The sequence below is a fragment of the Halichoerus grypus genome, chromosome 13, assembly GCF_964656455.1.
Source record: "Halichoerus grypus chromosome 13, mHalGry1.hap1.1, whole genome shotgun sequence".
NCBI lineage: Eukaryota > Metazoa > Chordata > Mammalia > Carnivora > Phocidae > Halichoerus > Halichoerus grypus.
In genome coordinates, this window is record NC_135724.1 from 31,666,217 (window position 1) to 31,675,389 (window position 9,173).

Below are 9,173 nucleotides of genomic sequence, written 5' to 3' on the forward strand. Positions count from 1 at the left end.
TTTTCTATTGATTCAATAGAAGCAATAACATTTCCAATCATAAGACAACATTATAAAAATATCAGGCAATTCACATATTGGAATGTTTGATAGCTGGGCTCACCGCATTAATTTCTGTCACCTTTGCCAGGAACCCTTTATCCTCTTTTTAATATTGAAGGACACCTGGGAGTAGTTGCTGCCACTTTTATTGTTCAATAAAGTAGACAAAAGTTTCAATTAACCACCAAGGGGCCTCTAGGAAATTGTGAATGAGAATATATTTTACTCATTTTACTATATTTCTTTTTTCTAATGTGCCATCTGTGACTTCGAAGCTGTACTTCATTCAGAAGGCGACCGCGTGCGCGTGCGCGCGCGCACACACACACACACACACACACACACACACACACACACACACACACACACATTATCAGTCCTCCTAATCCAGTTACTTTATATTCAACAAAGAAAGCCAAGATGGGACCAGTGAGGTTATGGAGAGAAATTGGAAGTAAGTTAGAATGCTCAGACAAGTGTGAACAGAGGGATGAAGATCTCCATATCTGCGGGATGGTGAGACTAGAGATTCCTGGACTGCAAGCCCCTGCCCCTTGACCCTGAGACTGAAGTACCAAAGAATCCTCTTCTACTGTCTTAACAAGCACCTTTTCAAGAAGAAGAAAAAAATCGTGTGTCATTTATTCACTGAGAGTCTCATTCTTTTACTAAAGATTTATATTATGAGTTTGTAAAAAAATATTAGCTGTATTTTGAAAATAATTGATGAACAGGAAGAAATTAAGATCTAAAAAATGACATTAAACATGTGACAATATTATAACTTTTCAGGAGGCTCTGTTTTGTTTCACTCCAGTGTAACCTTTGCACCTCTTCATGAATAGTCTCTTGCATGTTTCTGCAGAAGCCATGTACATTTTTGATCCTACAACCTTCCTCAGTATATTCCGTTTAATTTTAACTAATTTAAACAAGCATTGTCACTTTCCCGTTTTGTCCATCTGTCTACCAATACCTGCACTTTATGGACAAGCTTCAGCTCACCTATAAAACACTTCTTGACTCTCCCCTCTCCATGTCTTAGGCTGTATAAAGAGTGATTCTTAATTTTTAGAAGACAAAGACCTGAGAACCTGGTCATTTCTTCTCATAAAATTATGCATTTGTTATGTGTTAATGTATTTAAACTTTGTTATTGGCCTTAAGGACTATTAGACAAAAGCATTCATTGATGTTATTTATACAAAAGTTCAATACATGACTTGTTACTTTAGCCTGTTGATATCTTTGCTATTTCTCAGAGCTCAGTGCCATATAAATTTTTGATGTCAATGTCTTCTTTATTATAATCATTATCTAATACATTAACAAAACTTTAAATAAAATTGAACAGACATTACCCATTAGTCTAATTTTAGAAACTTCTACCCAACATACCTGTCAATTAATCAGCCTCATTTTGATATGGTTTTTCAAATAATAATTGGTAAAAAAACAAATTTCCTTGCATTTAATTTATATTTTTGCATTTTATCCTTAAATTCAATATGGAGAAATTGTGAAATGTCTTGTGGAAATCTAGACCTGTCACTTCTACTGCCAAAAAAAAAGCAGGCTATTGGAACATGATTGTGCTTAGTAAATGCTCAGGGGAACCTGCTTTTGTAGCTGCCTTTTCTTAGGCACTTACAAGCCAGCTCTTTAATAATTTTCTAGTATTGTGTCTGGAAGTTAGATTGTTTTTACGGGTCTATATAGTTTGTAATAAGTTCTTTGATCCTCCTTTTGAAAATGGTAATGACATTTTTTTAATCTTCTGTTTTTGTATGAATGAATAAAGCCATGCCTAAGAAAAAGTAAAATAATGCCATTGCAGTTGAAGAATATGGATTTGATATTGTCATTAATACAGAGATAAACTTACTGTGGGTAGACCCTGGAATTGTAGCAAAGAAAATGGAACAAAGTTTCTGTGTCAAATTTACTTAACTCATTTTGCACTACTAACTGGGTTCTTTGTAACATTTTACCTTCTTCTCTAAGTGTGGTCAATAGTCCAGTGCCATTGGCATCACTGAGAAGCTTATTAGAAAAACATAGTTTTGGGTCCCACCCAAGAAATCCTTTATCAGAGTTTGGATTTTTATCACAATTCCCCAGGAGATTTATATCCACACTGAAGTTTGAGAAGTACTGCTATATATGGTCTGTCTGTCTTCAAATGTATTCCATTCCCTTTGCTCTAAATATCCCTGTGCCAGTCATCTCCTGATCCACATCTTATCTGACAACAAAAATGTCTGCATTATATGACTTGTTTTGTATTGTTTTGTATATTGTCCAAATATTCCTTAACAAGAACATGTCATTATACTGGATATAATCTTTATATTGTAATTAATTTGAAGTGTGCCTCCCAGAAAAGCTCTTTTAACTTCTAGTACATATCAAAAGTTAAACACCTGCTTATTCTTTTGAATCACTTGACCCGTTTTCCATGAGGTAGTTCTTTCTCCAAAGACTAGTTGCACTCTTTTAGCCATTTAGAAATTCAGGTCTGTCTGTTTAATCTTTAGGTTAAAACACATGTATATTACTCTACATGGTCAATGTTTGGCGGTTATGTTAAAGGTAGATTGATTACATAATTATAAGTTACGAGTGGTCAAAGAATCTTAACAGCAAACTAAATACACAAAGTTATGTGTTCAATAAGTGTTTATAGAAAATATTAGAGAACTGAGAGGGATTTGGGAGTGTAGCAATATAGATAAACTACCACATTTCAGATGAACTGTGTAGTCTTATTCCATTCAAAAGTAATTATATAGACAAGGGCCCTTTTTCTTTATGGTCCATTCAGTTGACCTCTTCCACCTCTGCAAAGAAGAGAGCTCCTCCATCTCAGAGGCTCTGTCATGCAGGAGACAGACATTTCTCTCAGTCACAGAATAGAAGCCAGATACCAGTTTTTTGAAACCAAACAAATGTGCAATTTGTCAGTCTGCAGATAGAGTGTTTCTGCCTTCAGATTCAAAATGGTTTTCATTTATTCATGTAAAAAAGAAGCATTTCAGTTGTAGTTGTAATATTTACTTATCTGGTTTCCTCATGATGGATAACAAATGTATCCAGAACTTCCATGCATCAAAAAGATGCCAGTTCATAAAATGGCAATACAATTCCATATTACAATAAAAACAGATACAATTCAAAATGCCTCAAATAGTTCCAAAAGCAATTATGGCATTTCAGAAGTAAACATTACTTACAAATTCATAACCACCCATCAAAATTATTTCATACGGTAAGTTAAGGAAGCATCTGCTACAATTTATGCATTTTGAGTCTTTCTTATTTTTCATATCCAACTATGAAAAAAACTGCTTCCAGCAAGTACTGCAGTCCAGAGTGAAGTCAGTTTGCCATTTACCTAGGAACATAGTCTCCTTTTTAAGTTGCAGCTCAATCCTTTTACTATAATAAAGGTATAAAATTCCCATTTTCCTCCAAAGGAACAAGATCTGACCAGTACCATCTGCAGAGAAATAGTGCCTAAGATTAGCAGTCTTATTTCTTTGCCTAAAAGAATACCAGAATAGGCTCCTTTTAAAGGCTAAAAAAAGTCTTCATATCCTGTCCAGAATAATGCTGAATTATTTCTCAACTACAAGTAGTGTTTCATAAATCATAAAAAGAATAAATCTTATTAAATCAGTTGTAGATTACAAAAACCTAAAGGCAAGGTCCGTTCTCCAAAGGACAGTGCTGTCCTCACTGATTTTTTATCTTTTTACTTATTTAAGAGGAGACAACTTCTTGGAGACCTGTTTAACTGAAATAAGAGCCTTTTTTTTTTCTTTTTATAAGGAGTCAAGTGGCAAATAACCATAGTAGACCAGTTGATCTACTGAATGTCTAAATATTACAAATTTCAGCGTTTGTACAGACATGTATAATGGGGAGTATAGATGTAATGCATAGCAAGTGCAAATAGATCATTTTTACATTAAATTTTTAAAAAATGATTACCATATCTATTACATTCATTCAGAAGATTAAAGGAATGGTAAAATTTGATATACTATAAGCATGCTGAAAAATAAAAAAATTAATCTTTACAATTAGCATAAAATAATATACCAAAATCTATTCTTGAATAGTCAAAATATTCTATACATCTAGCTCTTAATCTGATGTGGTATAATATTCACAAAAGTCTAGTTTTATGTTTTAGGAAAAATAAACTCACTTTTGCATGTCACAGAACAAAATAAGAATGCAAAAGTTATGTTTCTCTTAGAGAACTTTGCACATTACAAATAACACATTCAACAAGGTAGATATTTCTTAGTCGGCCTAGTGATGAAAAATACAATATACATATATTTATGTATTGAGTAGATTTATAGCCAACACGCCCACTGCCACTTGGCCTCAGTTCACTTTCACGTCCTTGAAAAGAACACATTTCACACATTTTTAAAAAAAACATTTAGAAGATTTAAAAGCATTTGCCAGTGTCACAAAGCAACAGCAAATGGTGTACGCATCTCTAATAAGTTAGTCTAGAAATATGGAATATGAAATGTGCAATGAGGTGTTTTGTATTCTGAAGTGAAAGGCTTTCTAACTTTATTGACTCACATTGAGGATGAGGACTGGGTTCACAAATTTAGTAATATGTGGATTTCATTCTGCTCCAACCTGGCCCAAATGTGATGCCATTTTACCAGCAGTTGAGAAGGTAAGCTTCATTGAGGTGTTCTTTCACAACAGGAAATGGGGTGCAGGCAGTTTAAGAATTATTTTTCACTGTACACAGTATGCTTTTATTCAACATTTTGAGATGGTGATATAAAATGTGACCTAGCAGAGATCATAATTGTAAGGGATTATCACCACATATATGATTAGTATTAGCACATGGGAAAATGTAGTGGTGGGAAAAATGTTAATTTTGTTCCCCATTGCCCATCCTATCAGCACTTTAGTCCCACATGTTTCCCATAGTTTTTGCCCATTCCATCTGTGGACTAGACAAAATACATCCCTCATTAATGCATTCAACAAACATTTATTAACACCTTTTATGTTTCAGTCACTGAATTAGATTTTGAGGATAGTATAATGAATGGGCTAGCCACAGTCCACCCTTATGGTTTACAGCAAAGTGAAGAATACACACAATTAAATGGGCACTTGGAATGTGGGGTTTCATTAATGTTATGGCAGGAAGGGTACAAGGTGTTATGAGGGTGGATGGAAGGAGTACCTAACACAAACTTGGAGGATGAGAGAACAATTTCTTGAGGAAATAAAACTGAAGTTTGAGAGGTAGAGGTTGAGTAAGATTAGGAATCATTCAGATAAAAGGAGAGAAAGAAGCATGTTCCTTGAAGTGAGGTTGGCATGTGCAAGAGCTAGAAGGTTCAGAGAGGATGTAATCCAACTGAGAAAATGGAAGACATTCTGTAGGATTAGAATTCAGCATACAAAGGGAGACGGTAATAAGAGATCATGGAAGAGAGGTAGAAAAGGGCCAAATCAAGAAGAAATAGGTATTCAGGGGTGGGCACCTGGGTGGCTCAGTCAGTTAAGCATCTGAGTTTTGCTTTTGTCTAGGTAGTGATCTGAGTTGTGAGGTGGAGCCCCACATGGGGCTCTGCATAGGGTCTGCTTGAGATTCTCTCTCTCCCTCTGCCCCTCCCTCTGCTCGTGCTCTCTCTCTCTCTCTAAAATAAATAAATAAAATCCTTAAAAAAAAGAAATATGGAATTCAGAATTTATCCTGAAAATATTGAAAATGTCACTATGAGGGTATAAAATAGTGGTATGACAGGATCACATGTATTTTAAATGGTTTTATCACATTGCAGTGTGGGAATTAGCTTGGTGGAAGACAAAACAAAAGACAACAGTGAGACAATTTTAGCAACCTGGGAAAAGATTATGGTGGCCTGGAAAGAATAAAGGAAAAAAGAAGAAATGAAGGGAGGTAGGAAGGGGATACTATATTACATCAGTGTTTGCTAAGGTTAGGGTTGAGGAGGAATTTGACTGTTAATAGGTAACTAGACCGTGTTTCTTTTCTGTTATAGAAATGGTACATTTTAGGGGAACCTGGATGGCTTAGTTGGTTAAGTGTCCAACTCTTGGTTTTGGCTCAGGTCCTGATCTCATGGTTGTGAGATTGAGCCCCCTGTCGGGCTCCACCCTTAGCGCAGAGTCTGCTTGAAATTCTCTCTCTCTCTCTACCCCTCCCCCCAAATTAATAAATCTTAAAAAAAAAATGAATACTTTACTTTCCTGATAATAGTGGTAATTATACAAATTTATCATATGATAAAATTTCATAGAAATTGCATCCCACCCAAAAAGCTTATGCATGTAAGTCCTGGTGAACTCCAAATAAGATCTATAGTTTAGTTAATAGCATTATACCAATAACCAGTTTTCTGGTTTCAATAATGTACTCTAGTTATGTGGGATGTTGTCATTAGGGGAAGTTTGGGAAATCTCTGTACTGTTTTTGCAACTTCTTATGAGTCTAAAATTATTTCAAAACAAAAAGTGATTTAAAACAAAATAGGGTAAGAGAACAATTTTTTTGGGGGGGGTGGGGAGAGTTCTTTATGACCCTAGCACAGGGAAATAGGAATAGTCTGGGCCTTTCTCTAGTGACCTGATGAATGTAAAGGAACATGGGGAGCTACTAGAGAACCTTATAGAGATGTTTGTAAGTGTTTCTAATGTATTAAAAGACTAAACAAACCAAAAGCAATGATGCCATGGAAATGAAGAACTGTCATTTTCTTGACGGAAATTGTGTCTCCACTGTATCACTCAAACTGAGTTTGTTCCCAGAAACAGATTTTTTTTATAAAAAGTATTTAATTATAATAATCAGATTACCTGATGATGTTTTAAACAACCCATTATTTTTCTAGATTTGGCATTTTTTTCTCTTTAAAATATTTCCCATGGAGAAACTAATAAAGAACTGGAAGTTTGACATTCTTCCTCTCCTACTCTTTAGATTTACTAATACTCTGTTTCTCTGGAGCAGAAGCAAGATAGTGAGGCTGGTCCCATAGAGCTACATTCTGGGGCCATACTGAGGGCTCACTGAAGGCTAGTCTATAGGTAGTACCACCTTAGACCAAGTTCATTTTGATACTTTAAAAACACTCTAACACTCTTTTCTCACTTTTACTTTTGTATTTTTCTTTTCTTCTGTAGGTTCAGGGTCATGAACTCCACAGTGGATTCCTTTCCATGGTGAGTAAGTTTACATAAACTTCCAGCATGGTGGTAGAAATGCTAGCCTTCATAACTCTGAATTCTAATTTGTATGAAATAATGTTCTAATGTGTTGCCCCTGTAATAATATAAATGCTAATCATTTTTTAAACCACTGAATTCCTTTCTTTAGCAAAGAGTTCTATAGTGAGATTCCAAAGGAATAATAGAAATGCTAATTATTTTGATTAGCACAAAGGGGAAAGTCTATTAAAAGTTCCTGAAAATGCTTCTTTAATTTTATATGTTTTATGGCTTCTTTTAAGACTGACCTCAAGCTATATGCCAGGATTTTATTTTTTATGTAAATGGTTTCACTCAAAATGTCCTCCCAAGTTCTTATTTTTAAATGGTCTCTATATGAGAAACTGAATCAATATCTATTGTGTTTTTCAAGTCTCCATAATTGTATTGAATAGATGGAACAGTCAAGTGGAGAAATTGATGAATATTACTTTGGGAGAAAGAGCTGGTATTACTTTGGGAGAAAGAGCTGGTATTATTTGAAAATTTGTTTGGTGTGTATGTGTGATATGTGATTGTTTAAAATGCTTCAAATGAAAGTTTCATTGAGGTCAGTCTCTTTTCAAGGTATTTAGGATTTTTTAAAAAGAAAATCTAAAGGCTAGGAGTGTATCTATACAGAGATAAATGTTCTGTGTCTAAACAAATCCAAAATAACACGTTGTTTTGGTATTTTCAATAAAAAATGAGCTGTTCGATGAAAATATAATTTAACTAGCACTGGGAAGGGGGGATTAAGGAGGAGGGATAATTAATGGTTAATAGAACAGACTCTGGAATCAGATAGCTATGGATTGACTCCTAGCTTCACTATTTTCTAACAGTGTGATTCTGAACAGGCTTTTTTTTTTTAACTTTCTAACTTAGAGTTTTAGTTATCTTATCTGTTGTCAAGATCAAATGGGATAATTCATGCCAAAAGAGAAAAAAGAAAGAAGAAGCACAACATCTGGTACATAGGAAGTGATTAGCATTTGTATTACTATGACTAGTTACTCTATTACTAGTGTTAGCCTGTGATACTACTATTACTGTTTTTGTTATCTCTACTGAAACTGATAATATAAGCAAAGTTCTTCCAAGGAAGGAGCAGTTTGTCTACCTTTTTATTTCTAATTTTCAAGCACTTTTTTCAGTTTTACCAACTTCGGTACAGTTCATAAAGTAAAAATTACTGAGTGCCTACCAGATGTCAGGCTTTGTGACAGGAAGCAAATTTACAAAGACACAGGAGAGGGGGAACGGCCATTTAGACAAACAACACATTTTGAGAAGTGTTGTAATGAAAGTATCTTTGGGCATAAGGAAATGAGAGAAGGATGGCTCTGTCGAGGGTGACAAAAAAGGACTCTGAGGGAAAATTATCTCCAAATTAATTCTTGAAAAATGACGATGAAAACTCTTTAAGGTGATAAGAGAGGGAGTGGGAATCCAAGCTGGGGGAACAGTATGTGCAAAAGCCTGGAGGTTTAATAAAGCTGGCCTTGTTGAAAGAGTTTATTATTGTAACTAATTGTTGTTGGATAAACCATGAAGATTAGAAAGCAGTAGCATGTGCAATTGGAGAATTAATCAGGGACCAGTATATGGAAGGAATCAGAGGTCTTGATGAAAGGCTTGGCTTTACTCAGTAAAAATACAGAGCAGTTGAAAAGTTACAAGTAGGTCAGTGGTAACTATGGATGGCCCTATAGGGAATGAGCTGAAAGATGTGTGTAGTGGGCAGTTAGTACTTAAAGTGGAGGAGGAAGAAATTATGAAGCTATGACAAAAACACTGGAAAAAAGACAAAGAGAACAATGATAGAATGACAGAGAAAGAGTCAAGAAAAAATTAGAGGATGA

The 9,173-nt window shown here is 34.8% G+C and overlaps 1 long non-coding RNA gene across 1 annotated transcript in view; it reads left to right on the forward strand.

Annotated features, from left to right (window-relative positions):
• Positions 1 to 7,277, forward strand: part of LOC118536238 (uncharacterized) — a 188,502-nt gene extending 181,225 nt beyond the window's left edge. The window contains exon 4 of the long non-coding RNA XR_013443153.1: positions 7,246 to 7,277. This is a non-coding gene — a long non-coding RNA (uncharacterized LOC118536238). The remainder of the gene's footprint in view (positions 1 to 7,245) is intronic.
• The last annotated feature ends 1,896 nt before the right edge of the window (positions 7,278 to 9,173 follow it).